The sequence below is a fragment of the Aotus nancymaae genome, unplaced genomic scaffold, assembly GCF_030222135.1.
Source record: "Aotus nancymaae isolate 86718 unplaced genomic scaffold, 86718_ANA_hifiasm-v0.15.2.pri h1tg000014l, whole genome shotgun sequence".
In the NCBI taxonomy this organism is placed as follows: Eukaryota; Metazoa; Chordata; class Mammalia; order Primates; family Aotidae; genus Aotus; species Aotus nancymaae.
In genome coordinates this window covers 86,765,711-86,786,045 of record NW_026988425.1, presented here as the reverse complement: position 1 = coordinate 86,786,045, position 20,335 = coordinate 86,765,711, and the positions used below count along the sequence as shown (strand labels likewise).

Genomic DNA, 20,335 nt, shown 5'->3' with positions numbered 1-20,335 from the left:
TTACTCAAAAGATCTCTTCCCTGACTCTAACCATGGGATATTAGGGAGAGTGTACAGCTGCAGTTGTTTCTAGCAGCCAACAGTCATGCCACATCACCAGTTTACTGTCCGTTTTCCTTCCAGGAAGCATAGCTAATTCAACACTTTAAGTTTAGAGTTTAAACTGAGCCATGATTTTTGAAGAGCATTCTACTGGTGAGGTCTGAATTTTTGGTAATATAGATGAATAGTTTCTGCTTCATTTTGTCAAGACATTGCTTTTTCTATTTTCTTTTTTATTGTTTTTGGAGAAGGAGTCTCACTCTGTCACCCAGGCTAGAGTGCAGTGATGCAATCTTGGCTCACTGCAACCTCTGCCTCCCAGGTTCAAGCAATTCTCCTGTCTCAGCCTCCCAAGTAGCTGGGACTACAGGCATACACCACCACACCTGGCTAATTTATTTTGTGTTTTATTAGAGACGGGGTTTCACCGTGTTGCCCAGGCTGGTCTCCAGCTCTGAGCTCAGTCAATCTGCCCCCATTGGCCTCCCAAAGTGCTAGGATTACAGGTCTGAGCCACTGTGCCCGGCCCTATGTCCTGACATTTCTTTTTTTTCTGAGACAGTCTCACTGTCTCACCCAGGCTGGAAGGCTGGAGTGCAGAGGTATGATCTCGGCTCACTGAAACCTCCACCTCCCAGGTTCAAGCGATTCTCCTGTCTCAGCCTCCCGAGTAGCTGGGATTACAGGAATGTGCCAGCATGCCCAGCTAATGTTTATATTTTTAGTAGAGATGGGGTCTAGACATGTTGGCCAGGCTGGTCTCAAACTCCTAACCTCAGGTGATCTACTCACCTTGGCCTCCCAAAGTGCTGGGATCACAGGCATGAGCCATCGCACCCTGTCGTCATGACGTTTCTCTCATCTTTCTTGACTTTTCAAACTTCACCTCATCAAATATTTTTCACTTTAAAAATGCAAGTTTTGTGTATAATCACATAACAATGTATTCCTTTAAATTTTTTCAGATATATCATTCTTTCCTTCTCTAACATATATTCATGGTAGCCATCAGAAATGCTCATGGGCAGTTTAGTTCTTCCAAGGTGATCCTCTGCTGTTAAGAGCTTTCAATGGGAAGGAATTTAGGAGTAGGGCTGGGGACCTCTAGGCTCTGTTGCTATGTTGCTTTCTTTTTTTTTCTTTTTTGAGACAGAGACTGATTCTGTCGCCCAGGCTGGAGTGCAGTCGTCCAATCTTAGCTGACTGCAACCTCTGCATCCTAGGTTTAGATTCTCCTGTTTGAGCCTCCCACTCCTGCCTCAACCTCCCATAGACTTTGTTTCTATGTTGCTTTCTGTACTCTGGTATCTTTTAGCGCTGCCAGTACTTATTCTTTTGATTAACTTTACTTGGTCATTATCTTTCTAGGGCTTCTCATTTGTCCAACTCAGCGGATCTCAAGCTTTTGGTCTCAAGAGTCCTTTATAGTCTTAAAAATTACTGAGGACTTCAGAGAGTTTATATTTATGATTTATATCTACTTACATTTTTTGTATTATAGATTAAAATGAAATTTTTTGAAAATATTTAATTAAATATACCACTACATATTAACATAAACAGCTTTAAAAAAAACCTGTATTTTCCAAAACAAAAATTTTAGTGAAAGAGTGGTATAGTTTTATATTTTGCAAAGTCTCTTCAATGTCTGGCTTAGTAAAAGAAAGCTGAATTTCAGATCTGCTTCTGCATTCAGCCTTTAGTGATATGTTGTTTTTGTTGAAGTAATAAGTGAAATCCAACCTTACACATGTATATAGTTGGAAGAAAGGAGCTATATTGTTCACACCTGTAATTCCAGCACTTTGGAAGGCTGAGGCAGGTGGATCATGAGGTCAGGAGATCGAGACCATCCTGGCCAACATGGTGAAACTCCATCTCTACTAAATACAAAAAAAGAAAAAAACTAGCCGGGCTTAGTGGCACACACCTGTAGTCTCAGCTACTCGGGAGGCTGAGGCATGAGAATGGCTTGAACCTGGGCGGCAGAAGTGGCATTGAGCCAAGATCATACCACTGCACTCTAGCCTGTCAACAGAGCAAGACTCCATCTCATAAAAAAAACTTTCTGATCGCCGCCCCCAAAAAAGAAAGGAGCTATTTAAATGGCCTTTTCAGATTATTGTGAATATTCTTTGATCACCAAAATTTAACAAGTAGAATTTTATTAAAATTTAGTTGCAATGTAAAATCTGATATCATATCAGTTTGCTTTTGGTACTTTATTACTTTAAAATCTCTTGGTCTATTTCATACTTTGAATAAATCTTTTATAAATACATGATTCTGTTACATAATGTACCAGCCTTTTGGAAAATATTGATTCATTGAGGTATGCTGATTTTCCAAATCTTAATAGATTTCATTATGCAACTTTAAAAATTCCCGTTTGTTAATAACACCAGTAGTCCCATCAGGAGAATCTTGTAGTATTGGAAAACTGTCCATCTGACATTATATGTATTTTCCCAAATCCTGAGTTTTGCTTGGAAAGCTCAAATTTTATCATTGGCAACAAATACTGTCTGATGTTTTCATTGATGTTACAGCCCGATTAGATTAATTTTGAGAAAATATGTAGTGTACACAAAGGTTAGTAGAAGTATTAATAGCAATTTTTGGCCAGGTATAGTGGCTCAGGCCTATAATCCCAGCACTCTGGGAGGCAGAGGTAGGTAGATCACTTGAGGTCAAGAGTTTAAGACCAGCCTGGCCAACATGGTGAAACCTCATCTCTACTAAAAAAAAAAAAAAATATATATATATATATATAAAAAAAATACAAAAATTAGCCAGGCATTTTGGCATGCACAGGTAGTCCCAGCTACTTGGGAGGCTGGGGCATGAGAATCGCTTGAACTTGGGAGGTAGAGGTTGCAATGAGCCAAGATTGTGACACTACACTCCTTCTGGGCAACAGAGTGAGACTCTTTCTCAATAAATAAATAAATAAAAACAAAAGTAGTGCTACAAATTTCCCTCTTAACACTGCCTTAGCTGTGTCCCAGGGTTCCTGTACACTATATCTTAGTTCTCATTAATTTCAAAAAACTTCTTGATTTCTGCCTTTATTATTTACCCAAAACTCATTCAGGAGCATATTTTTCAATTTCCATGTAATTGTATGATTTTGAGTGAATTTTTTTTTTTTTTTTTTTTGAGATGGAGTCTTACTCTGTCACCCAAGCTGGAGTGCAGTGGTATAATCTCAACTCACTGCAACTTCTGCCCTCTGGGTTCAAGTGATTCTCCTGCCTTAGTCTCCTGATTGGCTGGGGTTACAGGCGCCTGCTGCCATGCCCAGCTAGTTTTTGTATTTTTAGTAGAGACGGGGTTTCACCATGTTGGCCAGGCTGGTCTGGAACTCCTGACCTCAGGTTATCTACCCACCTTAGCCTCCAAAAGTGCTGGGATTACAGGCATGAGCCACCACAAGCGAATTTTTTAGTCTTGAGTTCTAATTTGATTATGCTGTGGTTTGAGAAACTGTTACAGTTCCAGTTTTTTTGTGTTTGCTGAGGAGTATTTTACTTCTGATTATGTGATCAATTTTAGAGTATGTGTCATGTGGCAATGAGAAGAATGTATATTCTGTTGTTTTTAAATGGAGAGTTCTGTAGATATCTATCAGATTTATTTGAACCAGAGCCGAGTTCAGACCCTGAATATCTTTGTTAATTTTCTGTCTTGATCATCTATCTAACATTGTCAGTGGGGTATTAAAGTCTCCCACTATTAATTGTGTAGGAGTCTAAGTCTCTTTGAAGGTCTCTAAGAATTTGCTTTATGAATCTGGGTGCACCTTTGTTGGGTGCATATATATTTAGGGATAGTTGGGTGCATATATATTTAGGGTGCATATATATTTATATTTAGCTCTTCTTACTGAATTGAACCCTTTACCATTATGTAATGTCCTTCTTTGTCTTTTTTAAAAGTCTTTGTTGGTTTAATTGTCTCCTTTGTCAGAAACTAGGATTGTAACCCCTGTTTTTTCCTGTTTTCCATTTGCTTGGTAAATTTTTCTCTATCCCTTTATTTTGACCCTATGTGTATCATCACATGTGAGATGAATCTCTTGCAGACAGCATACAATTTGGTCTTGGTTCTTTATTCAGCTTGCCACTCTGGGTCTTTTCATCAGGGAATTTAGCCCATTTACATTTAAAGTTGATATTGTTATATGTGAATTTAATCCTGTTATCTTGATGCTAGCTGGTTATTTTGCATACTTTTTATGTGGTTGTTTCATAGTGTCATTGGTCTGTGTATATCAGTATGTTTTTATAGTGTCTGGTAGTGTTTTTTCCTTTTTACATTTAGTGCTTCCTTCAGGAAGCCTTGTAAGGCAGGTCTGGTGGTAACAAATTTCATCAGCATTTGCTTGTCTGAAAAGGATCTTATTTCTCCCTCACTTATGAAACTTTGTTTGGCCATATACAAAATTCTGGGTGGAATTGCTTTTCTTTAAGAATGCTAAATATTGGCCCCCAATATCTTCTGGCTTGCAGGGTTTCTTCTGAGAAGTTCACTGATAAGCCTCAATGGCTTCCCTTTGTAAGTGACCTTTCTCTCATGCTGCCTATATTACTGCATTCTCACTCTGCTGTAAGGACATACCCTATGCCAGGTGTGGTGGCTCACACCTGTAATCCCAGCACTTTGAGAAGCCGAGGTGGGTGGATCATGAGGTCAAAAGTTCAAGACCAGCCTGGCCAAGATGATGAAATCCTGTCTTTACTAAAAATACAAAAATTAGCTGGGCACAGTGGCAGGCACCTGTAATCCCAGCTACTTGGGAGGTTGAGGCAGGAAAATCATTTGAACCCAGGTGGCAGAGGTTTCAGTGAGCCAAGATTGCACCACTGCACTCCAGCCTGGGCAACAGAGGACATACCTGAGACTGGGTAATTTATAAAAGAAAGAGGTTTAATTGACTCACAGTTCCTCAGGAAACTTACACTCATGGTGGAAGGGGAAGCAAACACATCCTTCTTTACAAGGCAGCAGGAGAGAAGAATGAGAGCCAAGCAAAGAGGGAAGCCCCTTATAAAACCATCAGATCTCCTGAGAACTCACTCACTATCATGACAACAGCATGAGGGTAAGCACTCCCTTGATTCAATTACCCTCCAGAGGGTTCCTCCCACAACACGTTGGGATTATGAGAACTACTATTCAAGATGAGATTTGGATTGAGATTTGGATGGGGACACAGCCAAACTATATCACTGCCCTTAACTATTTTTCTTCTATTTCCACATTGGAGAATCTGATGATTGTGTGTCTTGGGGCTGATCTTCTCATGAAATATCTTACTGGGGTTCTCTGCATTTCCTGAATTTGAATGTTGCCCTGTCTAGCAAGGTTGTGGAAGTTCTCATGGATGATATCCTGAAATATGTTTTCAAAATTGGTCCCATTCTCCTCAGTTCTTTCAGGTACACCAATCAATCATAGATTTAATCTTTTACATAACCCGATATTTCCTGGAAATTTTGTTCATTCCTTTTTATTCTCTTTTCTCTATTCTTGTCTGCCTGTCTTCTTTCAAAAAGACAGTTTTCAAGCTCTGAGATTCTTTCCTCCTCTTGGACTGTTCTGCTGTTAATACTTGCGATTGCATTATGAAATTCTTGTATTGTGTTTTTCAGCTCTATCTGGTCAGTTATATCATCTATCCTGGATATTTTGTCAGCTCCTGCAATGTTTTATTGTGATTCTTAGCTTCCTTGCATTGAGTTAGGACATGCTTCTTTAGTTTGGTGGTTTGTTTGGATCCATATTCTGAGGTCTACTTCTGTTATTGCAGCCATATCAGCCTCAGCCCCTTTCCAGAATCTTGCAGGAAAGGTGATGTGGTCATTTGAAGGAGAGAATGCACTCTGGTCTCTTTGAGTTTTCAGCATTCTTGCACTGATTCTCACCTTTGTGGGCTTTACCTTTAATCTTTGAGGTTTCTGATCTTTGGATGGGGTTTTGGGGTTTTTTTTGTTTTCTTTTTTAACAGTCTGCCCACTTTTCCATAAGGCTGTTGCAGTTTGCTGGGCATCTGCTCCAGTTCCTAGTCACCTCAGATTTTCCAGTGTCTGGAGGTATCATCAGTGAAGGCTATGAAATAGCAAAGATGGCAGCCTGCTCTTACCACTGGAAGCTTTGTCCCAGTGGGGTACAGACTTGTTGCTGGCCCAAAAGTACACGTAGGAGATAATTGGAGACCCCAGTTAGGAGATCTCATCCAGCCAAAAGGAACAGGATTGTGAGGACCTTGCTTGAAGAAGCAAGGCTTCTTTAGTAGAGCAGCCATGCTGTGTTGGGGTACTCTTTTCACTCCCCAACAGGTTGGGCTTTCCAAAACCTAGAGGCTGGAACAGCTAAGTTGCTGGAATGGCTAAGTTGCTGGAATGGCTAAGTTGCTGAAACAGCAAAGATAGTGGCCCACCCCTCCCTCTAGGAACTCTTTCCTAGGAAGTTTTCAAACCTTGTGAGCTAGAGAATGTCAGTGGGAGTAGCTGGAGGTCCCCCGTTGGAAAGTCCAACCCACTGAGGAGGAAGAGATTGGGGATCCACTTAAGGAAGAAATCTGGTCATGCTTTTGTAGAGTAACTATGCTGTGCTGGGGTACTGCTTCCACCCCCTGGTGGTTTGGACTCTCCTAAGCCCACAGACTGGAATGGCTGAGTTGTCCAAGCAACCTCAAGTATTCCTTTATAGCAATGCAAACAGACTAACATAGAGAGATAAGCAAATCAATGATTCAGAGAGCACAGGGTGACCAGTGCCCTAACAGAGGCATAATCAAGTTATGGTTGTAGTACTAAATATACATGGTAGAGGGAAAGAGACATAATCCTTCTCTTTATGTGTTTTCAGTTTAGTGAGAGAGATGACAAAAATAATTATAAAATATAAAGTGCTTTTAAGGAAATATCCCCACTGATGGGGCAGGGAAGAAACGTTTATAATTCTGTCAGTTGTGTATGAGAGTTTCCATTTCTCTACATCTTCCCCATCACTGGCTATTTCTGTCTTTTGATTATAGACATTCTAGTAAGTTGTGAAGTGGCAGTACTTCCCAAATTAATCTAGAGATTTAATGCAATTCCTATAAAAACCAGCTGATATCTGATGTGGTCTCAATTTGCATTTCTCTAATGATGTTAAACAGTATTTCATGTACTTACTGGCTATTTGTATATCTTCCTTGGAGAAATATATTTTCAAATTCTTGGCCATTTTTAAATTGAGTTATTTATCTTTGTATTGTTGAGTTGTACTAGTTCCCCCTATTTTGGGGCGACAACTCATGGCACTATTGATCATAATTTAGAGTTTCAGAATAAACTTGATAAAACAGAAATCAGATTACATTCCTCTAAGCTCCAAAACCTCTGTGGCATTCCATTGCATTCTGCGGTCTTATTGGGGTAGGGAATGCTGTAAAGATTTTGTACTTGTTCTTTATGTGTTCTAGGATACATGATTTGCATACATTTCTCCCATTCTGTAGGTTGTCTTTTCACTTTATTGGTGATCTTTGAAACACAGCAGTTTTGAATTTTAATGCAGTCCAATTTATCAGTTTTTTTTCTTTTGTTGATTCTGCTTTTGGTATTACATCTAAGAAACTATTGCCTACTCCTGTATCAAGAAGATTTCCACCTATAAAAAAATTCTGGGAATTTTTCTGTTTTAGTTCTTATATTTAAGTTTTTGATCAATTTTGAGTTAATTTTTTTGGTATCCTATGAGGAAAGAGTCCAAACATAATTCTTTGTATGTTGATAGTTAGTGTCTCAGAAACACTTTTTGAGAAGACTAATATTTTCCCCATTACCTTTTCATGGAACCTTCATCAAAAATCAGTTGAAATACAAGAAACTCAACACCAAAAAACCCAAATAATCAAATTTTAAAATAGGCACAGGATCTGAATAGGCATTTCTCAAAAGAAGTCATACAAGTGCCCAGTAAGTATATGAAAACGTGCTCAACATCACTAGTCATCAGGGAAATGCAAATCAAAATCACAGTGAAGTATCATCTCACCCCAGTTAGAATGGCTATTATTAAAAAGACAAAAAATACCAAATGCTATCAAGAATGCACAGAAAAAGGAAATCTTACATACTGTTGGTGGAAATGTAAATTAGTACAATCATGATAGAAAACAATATTCAGCTTTCTAAAAAAAAAAACTGAAAATAGAACTATAATATGATCCAGCTGTCCCACTAATGAGTATTCATCTAAAGGAAAGGAAATCAGTATATTGATGAAATATCTTCAGCCCCATATTTATTGCAGCACTAGTCACAACAGCAAAGATAAAAAATCAACCTAAATGTCTATCAGCAAATGAATGGATAAAGAAAATGGGGTATACAGTCATGTGCCACATAGTGACATTTTGGTCAACTAAAGACCACAAATATGATAGTGGTCCCCTATGATTATAATGGATCTGAAAATTTTCTGTTGCCCAGTGATGTCATAACTATCATAAGTGTAATGCATTACTTATGTTTGTGATAATGCTAGCATAAACCTACCAGTTTTATAAAAATAAACATAATTATGTACCGTGCATATAATGCATAATAGTTGATAATGATAATAAATGACTATGTTACTGGTTTATGTATTTACTATATATTTCATTATTATTTTAGCATATTCTTCTTCTACTGATAAGAAAAATACATTTAATTGTAAAACAACTTCAAGCAAGTCCTTCAGGTGATCTTCCAGAAAAAAGCATTGTTATAGGGTATTCCCAAAAAAAAACAATTGTTAATACTGCTTCATGCTTATTATTGCCCATGAAGCACAAAGTCCTTCCAGGGAGACAAAATGTAGATGTGGAAGTCTGTGATACTGGTCATCCTGACCCTGTGTGGGCCTAGGCTAATGTGTGTGTTTGTTTTTTTATTTTTTAACGAAATAATTTAAAACATTTTAAAAAGTCTTAAAATATTTTTAAAAACTTACAGAATAAGGCTATAAAGGTAAATATTTTGTATAGTGTGTTTTATGCTGTGTTATTACACGAAAGTGAAAAATAATTTTAAGTTTATAAAGTAAAAAATTACAGTAAGCTAAGATTATTATTGACAAAAGAAAAATACTTTTTACAAATATAGTATAACCTAAGTGTATAGTGTTTACATAGTCTACAGTAGTGTGTAGTAATGTCCTAGGCCTTCACATTCACTCACCATTTGCTGACTCATCCAGAGCAATTTCTAGTCCCGTAAGCTACATGTATAATAACTGCCCTATACTGGTGTACCATTTTTCTTTGTCTTTTGTATTATATTTTACTGTACATTTCTATGTTTAGATACACAAATACCACTGTGTTGCAATTGCCTGCAATATTTAGTACAGTCACATGCTGTACCAGTTTGTAGCCCAGGAGCTATAAGCAATACCATGTAACTATACCATCTAGGTTAAGTATACTATATGTTGTTCACACAATGAAAAAATCGCCTAATGATGCACTTCTCAGAATATATCACCATCTTTAAGTGACACATGACTATATACAGAATGGGATGTGTTTGTCTTGGATATCAGGGTAATTCTGTCATCATAGAATGCATTGGAAAGGTTTCTTTCTTTCGTTTCCTGAAATAGCTATTAATTTCTTTCTAAACATTTTTATGCATCATATGTAATATTGTGTTTTTTCTTTCATTCACTAAAATATATTTTCTAATATTGCTGTCACTTTTTGTGATGCATCGATTACTTAGAAATGTGTTCTTTAACTTCCAAATATTGTGGGTGTTCTAGATTTCTTTCTGCTATTGATTTCTAATTTAATTTAGTTGTGCTCATAAAACATATGTCTTATGATTTTATTGTTTTAAAATTTATTGAGACTTGTTTATGACCTAGGTACATGGTCTATTTTGGAGAATGTTCTTGATGTTTGCAAAAAAAAAATGTGTTTTCTCAGCCAGCATCATACTGAATGGGCAAAAGCTGGGAGCATTCCCTTTAAAAACTGGGACAAGAAAAGGATGCCCTCTTGCACCACTCCTATTCAACATAGTATTGGAAATCCTGGCCAGAGCAATAAGGCAAGATAAAGAAAGAAATGGCATCCAAATAGGAGGAGAGGAAGTCTTACTATCCCTGTTTGCAGATGACATGGTTTTATATGTAGAAAACCACGTAGTCTCAGCCCAAAAGCTCCTTTAGAGGATTAAAAAAAAAAAAAAACTTCAGCAAATTTTCAGGATACAAAATCAACATATAAAAATTGCTAGCATTCCTATACACTGACAACAACCAAGCATGGAACACAATCCCACTTGCAATTGCCACAAAAAGAATAAAATACCTAGGAAAACAGCTAAACAGGGAGATGAAAGATCTCTACAATGACAATTACAAAACACTGATGAAAGAAATCAGAGATGACACAAACAAATGGAAAAATATTCCATGCTCATGGATTGATAGACTCAGTATCATTAAAATGGACATACTGCCCAAAGCAATTTACAGATTCAGTGCTATTCCTATCAAACTACCAATGACATTCTTCAGAGACTAGAAAGAAACTATTTTAAAATTTATATGGAACAAAATGAGCCCAAATAGCCAAGGCAATCCTTAGCAGAAAGAACAATGCCAGAGGCATCACATTACCCAATTTTTAACTACTACTGGGCTATAGTAACCAGAACACCATGTTACAATATAAAAACAGACACACAGACCAATGGAAAAGGATAGAGAGCCCAGAAATACGGCCACATACCTACAATCATCTGATCTTTGTCAAAGTTAACAAAAATAATGGGGAAATAATCCTTTTCAATAAATGGTGCTGGAATAACTGGCTAGCCATATGCAGAAGGTTGAAGCTGGACCCCTTACTTATATGATATACAAAAATCGACTAACATGGATTAAAGACTTAAATGTAAAACCCAAAACTATAAGTCCCTGGAAGACAACCTAGGAAATACAGTTCTGGTCATAGAAACTAGCAAAGATTTCATGACAAAGACACCAAAAGCAATTGCAAAAAAAAAGCAAAGATTAACAAATAGTACCAAATTAAACAAGAGCTTCTGCACAGCAAAAGAAACCACAAACAGAGTAAAAAGATAACCTACAGAGTGGGAGAAAATATTTGCAAACTATACATCTGACAATAAAGTCCAGGCTGAGGCGGTCTGATATGAAGATGCGGAACATGTTGGGAACTGGAGCAAAGATAACTCTTGTTATACTTTAACAAAGAGACTGGTGACACTTTGACCCTGCCCTAGAGATTTGTGGCACTTTGAACTTGAGCTAGATGATTTAGTGCACCTAGTGGAAGAAATTTCTAGGCAGCAAAGCATTTAGGATGTAACCTGGATTCTCTTAAAAGCATTCAGCTTTATACATTCACAAAGAGATGGTTTGGAATTGAAACTTATTTTTAAAAGGGAAGCAGAGCATAGAAGTTTGGAAACTGCAGTTAGATGATGTGATAGAAAAGAAAAACCCATCTTCTGAGGAGAAATTCAAGCAACTGCAGAAATTTGCATAAGTAATAAGAGGCCTGATGTTAATTGACAAGATAATGGGGAAAATGTTTTCAGGGCACATTAAAAGTCTTCACATCAGCTCCTCCCATCACAAGCTGGGAAGCCTAGGAGGAAAAAATGGTTTTGTGGGCTCGGCCCAGGGCCTTGCTCCTGTGTGCAGTTTTGGGACTTGGTGCCCTGTGTACCACCTGTGACTTAAAGGGACCAATGTACAGCTCAGGCCATTGCTTCAAAGTGTGTAAGCTTCAAGCCATGGCAGCTGACACATGGTGTTGGGCCTGTGGTTGTACAAAAATAAAGAATTAAGCTTTGAGAACCTCTGCCTAGAATTCAGAGGATGTATGGAAATGCATGGATGTCCAGGCAGATGTGTGCTGCAGGGGTGGAGCCCTATAGAGAACCTCTGCTAGGGCAGTGCAGAAGGGAAATGTGGAGTGGGAGCTCCCCACAGAGTCTCCACTGGGTCACTGCCAAGTGGAATGTGAGAAGAGAGCCACCATGCTCGAGACCCCAGCATGGTAGATCCACCAACAGCTTGCACCTTGCACCTGGAAAAGCTACAGACACTCAATGCCAGCCTGTGAAAGCAGCCAGAAGGGGGACTATACCCTGAAAAGCTGCAGGGGCAGAGTTGCCCAAGGCTGTGGGAGCCCACCTCTTACATCAGCATGTCTGGGGTGTGAGACATGAAGTCAAAGAAGATTATTTTGGAGCGTTAAGATTTGACTTCTCTGCTGGTTTTTGGACATTTTGGAGCCTGTAGCCCCTTTGTTTGGGCCAATTTCTCCCATTTGTAATGTGTGTATTTACTTAATGCCTGTACCCCTACTGTATCTAGGAAGTAATTAACTTGCTTTTGATTTTACATAGGCAGAAGGGACTTACCCTATCTCAGATGAAACTTTGGACTGTGGATTTTTTAGGTATTGCTGAAATGAGTTAAGATTTTGGGGGACTGTTGTGAGGCTTGATTCGTTTTGAAATGTGAGTACCCAAGATTTGGGAGGGGCTGGGGCAGAATGATATGGCTTGGCTGTGTCCCACCCAAATCTCATCTTGAATTACAGCTGCCATAATTTCCACATGTCATGGGAGGGACCCAGTGGGAGGTAACTGAATCAAGGGGATGAGTCTTTCTCATGCTGTTCTCTTGATAGTGAGTAAGTCTCATGAGATGTGATGTTTTTATAAATGGGAGTTCCTTGGCACAAGCTCTGTTGCCTACTGCTGTGTAACACATGTCTTTGCTCCTCCTTCACCTCTTCAGCTTCTGCCATGGTAGTGAGGCCTCCCCAGCCATGTGGAACTGTGAGTCCATTAAACCTATTTTTCTTTATAAATTATCCAGTCTCTGGTATTTCTTCAGAGCAGTGTGAAAATGGACTAATACAGTCTCTAATGTGAAAAACCATTTTTTTCTTCAAATGTCAAGTAGTCCTTGGCTATGCATTCATATTAGAAAAATGAAAATATAAAACTACATAGAAATTATTTGGATAACACTGATTTTACTGGTATACTTTGCTTTAGAGTGAACAGATGGGGAATGATCAGTATGCTAAAGTTAGCTAAAGACCAGAATGAAGCAGGCTTTTTTGCGGGGGTACCCATGCCAGTGCTTACTTTCATAGTTTTGTAGACAGTTAATTTATGTCTTGAAGCACATCACTTCTTTCATTTATTTCCCTTTACCCACAGTCAGATCTTTAATTAAAGACAAAAAAAATTACAAAGTAATAGCTTGCACAAAAAGGTAGGGAAGGGAGATTCAGTATTTCTTGAGCAAAGCTTCAATGGATTGTGTTTTTTAGCATCACTTTTTACTCCACACTCTGCCATGAATATCAGGTCATTCTTTTAATTGCAGCCCTCTTTGCACACATTTTAGAGTTTAGCTTTTTCTATTCTATTTCTTCTGTGAATGCTGTTTCATCTGTCTTGCCTTTTATAAATTTGTGGTAATGACTCACTGTCTCCATTTTTGTGGGTTTATATTTTTCCTCTCCGTAATATAACTTCATTATCTTTTTAAGTGATATCTGGGGACAGAGGGAAAATGTATGCTGCTTGAGCTTCCTAACCAAAAATTTTAATAACATAATTTTAAACTGTTTTAATGTAAGGTTTACTTGCTTTTTAGTCCATTTTCTTCTCCTTTTAAACATTTTCTACATTGCTTTCCTTTTTCATAATTGCTATTTATAGTAGATTATGGAAATGTTTTTAAAGAAACTGTTTTTATTAGTATGGTTATTATTATTTTAGTTACTACTTCTTTCTCTTTATTTATGCATTCCTTCATCCCACCATCACACACATTTGCCTTTCCTTAAATAACCAGAGTTACCAACATTGACAGTGTGTAGAATATTAAGTATAATTGTTTCCTTTGTCAAACTAATTGACTGAAAGCTATGAAGAAGCAGTACTTGCTCTAAAGCAGGCTGACATTGTCATCAAGCAAACAATTTCAGTTATGTATTGATTTTACAAGAAACCTTGTGATTTCAGGTATGGAGTATAGGTGATGTGCTTTATCTCAGTAATGGCTTCCTTGCATTGGCATCCTCACCTTAGTTCTTAGATGGAACTGAACCATTTTCCTCATTATAATGCCATTTTTTCCTTTTGTTTTTCAGTTATTTCTCAGGGTGGCAAAGTTGTCCATGAGAGTTTATATCTGTTTCTGATTAAATATCAACGGAATTTGGGTTGGGATAATGGATGTTAGTAATATTTAAGGACTTGTATACTAGACACCATAGAAAGACAGGCAATATGAGGACAATTAGTAAATGCTGTAAGAAACCATTGGAGGCTGGGAGCAGTGGCTCATACTTGTAATCCCAGCATTTGCGAGGCTGAGGCAGGCTGATCATTTGAGGTCAGGAGTTCGAGACCAGCCTGGCCAACACTGAAAAACCCCATCTCTACTAAAAATGCAAAAATTAGCTGGGCGTAGTGGCACATGCCTATAGTCCCAGCTACTCTACTATGGAGACTGAGGCAGGAGAATCACTTGAACTTGGGAGGCAGAGGTTGCATTGAGCCGAGATCGCACCACTGCACTCCAGCCTGGTGACAGAGTGAGACTCTGTCTAAAAAAAAAAAAGAAAAGAAAAGAAAGAAACCATTGGAGTCTACCTCATATCCATTTCCTAGGCAATGTAACGTAACCGGGAGATCATTTTGGCTGATCATAGATAACAAAATAGCCTTTTTTTATTATTATCATTATTTAATGCATTTACTGTTTGACTTTTTTTCCTTTTCTATAGTAAGACAAGATAAAGAAATAAAAAGTATAGATTTTGGATATAAAGAAATAAAGCCCATTATTTGTACATGATGTAAAACTACAGAAAAAAATAGTTTATCAGATATCCTGGATGAACCTATCAACCTACCAAAATTATACACATAATACATATATAAACAAAAAAGGGAAAACTTTTCTGCAAAGAGATATGATATTCAAAACATGGAGTGCCTAGAAATAAATACAACATATCAAGAGATGTACAAAACTCCTATGGGAGGCTGGGCACGGTGGCTCATGCCTGTAATCCTGTAATACCAACGCCTTGAGAGGCCAAGGTGGGTGGATCACCTGAGGTCGGGAGTTTGAGGCCAGCCTGGCCAACATGGTGAAACCCCATCTCTTAAAAAAAAAAAAAAAAAAAAAATCCTATGGGGAAAATAATAGAGCATTATTTTGTAATATGAAGACCTCAATAAGTAAAATTATATACATTACACATGACTTGGAAAACTCAATGCTATACACTTGCCCAATTTTGATAGAGATTCAAAGTAATATCTGTCAAATTCCTAACTGTCTTTGTTTTGGTGAGGAGGGGCAAACACTTGACAAAAGATTCTGAAATTATATAAAAAGGCAAACTATCAATAGCCAAGAATAACAATAGTATAGTTTGGTGCAGGAAAAGACAACTATATTGGTGAAAGCTTATTAGTGAAAGTGTAGTGCATGGATCCACAGCATTAGTGGCATTACCTGAGACCTTATTAGAAATGCAAAATCTCAGGCCCCAGCACCAAATCAACTTAATCAGAACCCATTTGTAACAAGATTGCCAGGAATCTATTTTAACAGGATCACCCAGAAGAGTGAGGAAAAAATGGTTTTAATAAATAATCTAGAGTAAATAGTAACTAAACAGGAAAAAAAGACATTTGGATTAAATAGCATTGCTTGTTTTATATGGTGCAACCTCACGTTACTTTCTTCATGATACATTTCTTTAGGAATGATCAATTTTCAGTGAAAATAGAAGGGATGTTTTAAATATGCATTCTCCAAGGTGCCTCTATTACCTGTGTGGCTATAATCTATGGACCATCTTGTTAATAAGCTTTTCTTAGGTACCTAATCTTCAGGATGTCTTTGTGTATTCCCAGCATCTCTTCTTCTTGACTCAAGTCCATGTGTCATGATTTAATGATAGTACTGTCACTAGCAATCTAGGCAACTAATGTGAATATGCCATCCATCCCATTGTGGCAGTGATAAAGCTTTGTCCAATTATTTTACAGGTACATTTTACATACTTTGGAAAAAAACTTTGCTGAAGATAGTAAAGAAGAGATAGTTCTTCTGCTGACAACTTGTGAGGAAATAATTTTCTGCCTCCTCAGGATTAGAAGATCTGTTTATTCTTAGTGTCTTCTGAAATAAAATTAGGTAAGAAATGTTTTTCTTCATATTTTGAATAATTTGTACTGTGCCTACTCAGTTTCCTTGAAAGCTTCTAGAATTCTATTCCTTTGACCTCTGAGAGAATACAGTTAGCATTCTTCTTTAGGAAGTTAGTGGGCCAGACAGCTGTCAGCTTTATGATTTACCTGATCTCCAGTGTTAGGGAAAGCACAATTCAATTTTTAACGAAGTCTTCTACACAACACTGCAGCAGGGCCACCAGCATTTCTCTTTATGTTTCTTTCTTTGAAATTCCCCATTCTATGCAAACAGTATACTTTTATTTTTAAATTCTTTGTGTGAGATGAAACCACCACTAACTGACTTTACTTGTCTTTAGTTCAAAATCAATGAATTGAACGAAATAATTCGTATTTCTGTTACCTTTTCTCATTTCTAGAAAATAAAATACCACTGCTTGTTTAACTTGTGACTTGTCTAAACACATTGAAAGCATTGACTATAAGGCATAACACTCAGACTCTGAAGGGGAACTGTGACAAGTTCAGTCAAAAGGGAAAAGAGGAATAATTTATAAAAGGCGCTGCAGATAATGATGCCAGCCAGTTATTTTAAAATGCATCCATCTCACCTTTTAATGAATTAGATTTGTCAACAGCAAATGTTTTATGCACTACTTCTAATAAAAGTGGCATGCTAGGAATGCAGTGCTTTGAGGTTGGCTTCTTCAAAGCTTTACAGTATCTTCAATTCAAAGATTTTTTAAATAATAGATATTGAAAAGTATATTTAAATAATATTAAGGTTGTGACACAAACACCAAATGACAAAATTCAGGAGTTTCAAAGCAGAGGCTGGTATGCTATCACGATTTCACATTAGAACTGTTTCTTAAATTAGTAGTATAACAGACTGATTTGGGTATTGTATGTCAGTTTAACTTTAAATTCTCTGATTGTTTTGGTTGGTGTCACAACCTTAATGTCAACTTTTCAAATAGGTTTCTACATTTCCTTTGGTTCGAGGTCATTAAAAAATGCATGTGATAAATCTAAGAGGCATAAATAGGTCATACAGAAATGGAATTCCTTGTTCCTCTGGAGGTGAGAGACTGCTAATTTATAAATGGAAAACAGTTAGCTTAGGCATTTTCAGTAAATTTTTGGTTTTCAGTATTTGATTAAGAAAAATGTAAACCCAAATAACAAGACATGATATTGGTATAATTCTCTTCAAATTCTATTCCTCTTGTACCTCTAATCCTAATGATTTGATCTTGTTGGTGTTATCACCTCTGTATATTTTTTCACTAAAAGCACAAGTTTAATTTCATTTTGTGAATCCTTATTTGATATAATTGAGTACAGGTAAGCCCTGCCTTGCAAACTTACACCTGGCAGTCCTTTTAATAAAGTATCATTATGCAGAGTTTTTGGTAAAATCTTATTATTTTAAAGTAACACTTGTCATAGAAAGTAAAATGAAAGTAAAATCTTACGTGTTGTGCATTTTTTAAAAAATCTAGTATCACAGCAGACAAATGAGCAGTCAGGAACACCAATCTGTAGGGAAAGAGAAAGGAGAGAGAGGAAAGAATAATCCACTCACCCAGATCCCTCCCTTTTTCTTGATTCTTATCTGTCATGATTTGACAGAGCAGGTCTGTATTGCCTATGTTGAATATAGTTTTAATTTAGAAAAATAATGTAATAGAATTTGTACTACAATTGTTTTTTTAATCACCTATGTTGAAAAAATAAAAGATAAAAGGATAGGCAAATTATCTATTGACCTTTATTTGCTGACTCTTAAAGATACCTACCAACCAAAAACACTTTCTTGCTCTCATCTTCTTTTTGATTAAAATACCTGGCTCTGGTTTTAATCAATGACTGGGTAAACATTAGTCTTTCTTTTCTAATGTACTCTATTCCTTCTATGTCTTTATTTTTCAACCAGTGTTGAAATAAATTTCCTACAGTTTTCATTTGGGAAGTTACTATGAAATTTTATCTTCATTTGTGGTCCTAACTCTGCTTTTCCTATGTATTGGCTTCTTTGATATATCATTATTGTTAAATCACCACATTTTTGATAAATAATATTCTTTTAAGCCTCAGTTCTCAAAGGCAAGAAGTAATTGTGCGACATTATATTATAGTTTGAATATGTGTATAGTTGTCTGTGAAGGCATTGATTAAATCCTCTGAATTCATTAAAAGTATAGCAGTGTTCTTCCTTGAACAAATATTTAAAACCATTATTTAAAATATTTAAAATAATTGTTATTGTTGATCTTAATAGTAGTACTGACATATATTTCATTAAATAAAAATTTTAAACTATTAATGGCTTTTTCGAAATTCAGAGGAAGGTATTCAAATAAATGAACTCAGTGTGTACCTGCAATATAGAAAAGTTTTCTGGCAAAGAAACAAAATATGCTCTTTAAATAGCATAGACCAAGCCAGCTTTATGCAAATTCATTTAGAGCACCTTCAGATTTATGTATTTAATAAAGCTGGGTAGTGATTCTAACTTATGTATTTAATGTCCTTCATTGTACAGTGATGTTCTTTTGACTGCCTGGAAAAGAATGATGACATTTTATTTAGTGTTTCTGCTAGATCAGTCAGTTCTATAAATGGCTTTCTAATGGGATACAATATATGCTTTTAATATTTTTCAATAATACTAGGAGATAACACTTATTGAGTTCTTTCTATGTGCTAGAGACTGTTCTATGTACTATCTGTGGATTATTCCATGTAATCCTGATAACAACCCTTTAATGATCTCACTCTTTCACAGATGTAGTAGAGGCATATAAGGAGAAGGTTATACAACTAGTAAGCAATGGATCTGGGATTGAAACATAAGCAGTGTGACTCCAGAGTTTGAACTCTGAACTTTTGCGACTCAAAGTATGATCTTCAGGCCAGCAGTGTCACCATCACCCAGGAACAAATGCAGAATCTCAGAGCTGCTGAAAATCTGCATTTTTAACAATGCACTTAGGTGATTGGCACATGAAAAATTGAGAAGCACAGCTGTAAACCACTATACTATTCTTGCCTTGAATTCAGAACTAAGCATCTTTTAAAACACATTTTTATTTTTCTGTATGATGCTGAATTCCTATTTGATGCTAATTTTGGAATTCCTGTCATATTTCAAGTGCATTATAATGAAATCTAATAACCAAACATAAGCAGGGATGCAAGGTAGTCCCAATTTATCTTAAAATCAGTTGTATAAAGAGCAGAAAAAAGAAAATCTTGAAACATAAACAGAAAGCATTTATATAGAGGCAAGTAATTCTTCCAACATTTAAGACTCTTAAAATCATAGTGTAGCCTACTGTCTTTTGAGTATAGATTCTGGAGACAGGCTGCTTGGATTTGAATCTCACCTCCTATTTCTAGCTGTGGGATCTCAGGAAAGTTATGTAATTCTATACCTAAGCATCCTTATCTGGGAAATGAGGTCTAAAGCCACAGTCTACAGAGTTGTTGTAAGGATTAAATTAGTTAATGCATGTAAAGGATTTACAAGGAAACCTCTAATAAGATAAGTGAATAAATATTAACCACTGTTGTTCTTAGCTATTATTTCCATCTTTGAATTGAATAGATGCACATCTCATATTTCTTGGCTATCTATTGGCAAGAAGTTGACAAATACTTTTTGTTAGCAGAGCTCACCACATAAAGGGATGTCTTTGCTGTTAGAGTCCAAACCACAAACTTCAGTTTTTGTATTTTCTGAAAACTGTCTTCCTGTGGCACTTTTTCTGTTCATGAGTTCTGCTAAATGTCACTCGATTATGATACTTAACCAGTTAAATTTAGTGAAATTAGTTCAAAGTCAAAATGGAATGAATTAACAGTATGTTGTAATTTTAAATAAACGTGCTTCTAAGCTAAATAAAAATAATGAGTACGTGAGTCCATTTGGCCATCCTCTTTACATAAGTAATACAGAAAAATTAGATAAAGAATATTTGTTTAAAGGCTGAATGCTCTCAAATCTAGTTTGTTTCCTTCGGGATGAA

General features: G+C 36.6%; 1 protein-coding gene across 5 annotated transcripts in view; it reads left to right on the top strand.

Moving 5' to 3' along the window:
• KIAA0825 (KIAA0825 ortholog) overlaps positions 1-20,335 on the top strand; it is a 457,524-nt gene that overhangs the window by 7,414 nt on the left and 429,775 nt on the right. For 4 of the 5 annotated variants that reach the window (XM_012477515.3, XM_064376142.1, XM_064376147.1 and 1 more), the window contains exon 2: positions 16,158-16,305. The gene's annotated coding sequence lies outside the window, so the exon portion shown is untranslated. Of the gene's footprint in view, positions 1-15,313; positions 16,306-20,335 lie in introns of those variants that run through there. The other variant, XM_064376143.1, reaches the window with a different exon arrangement.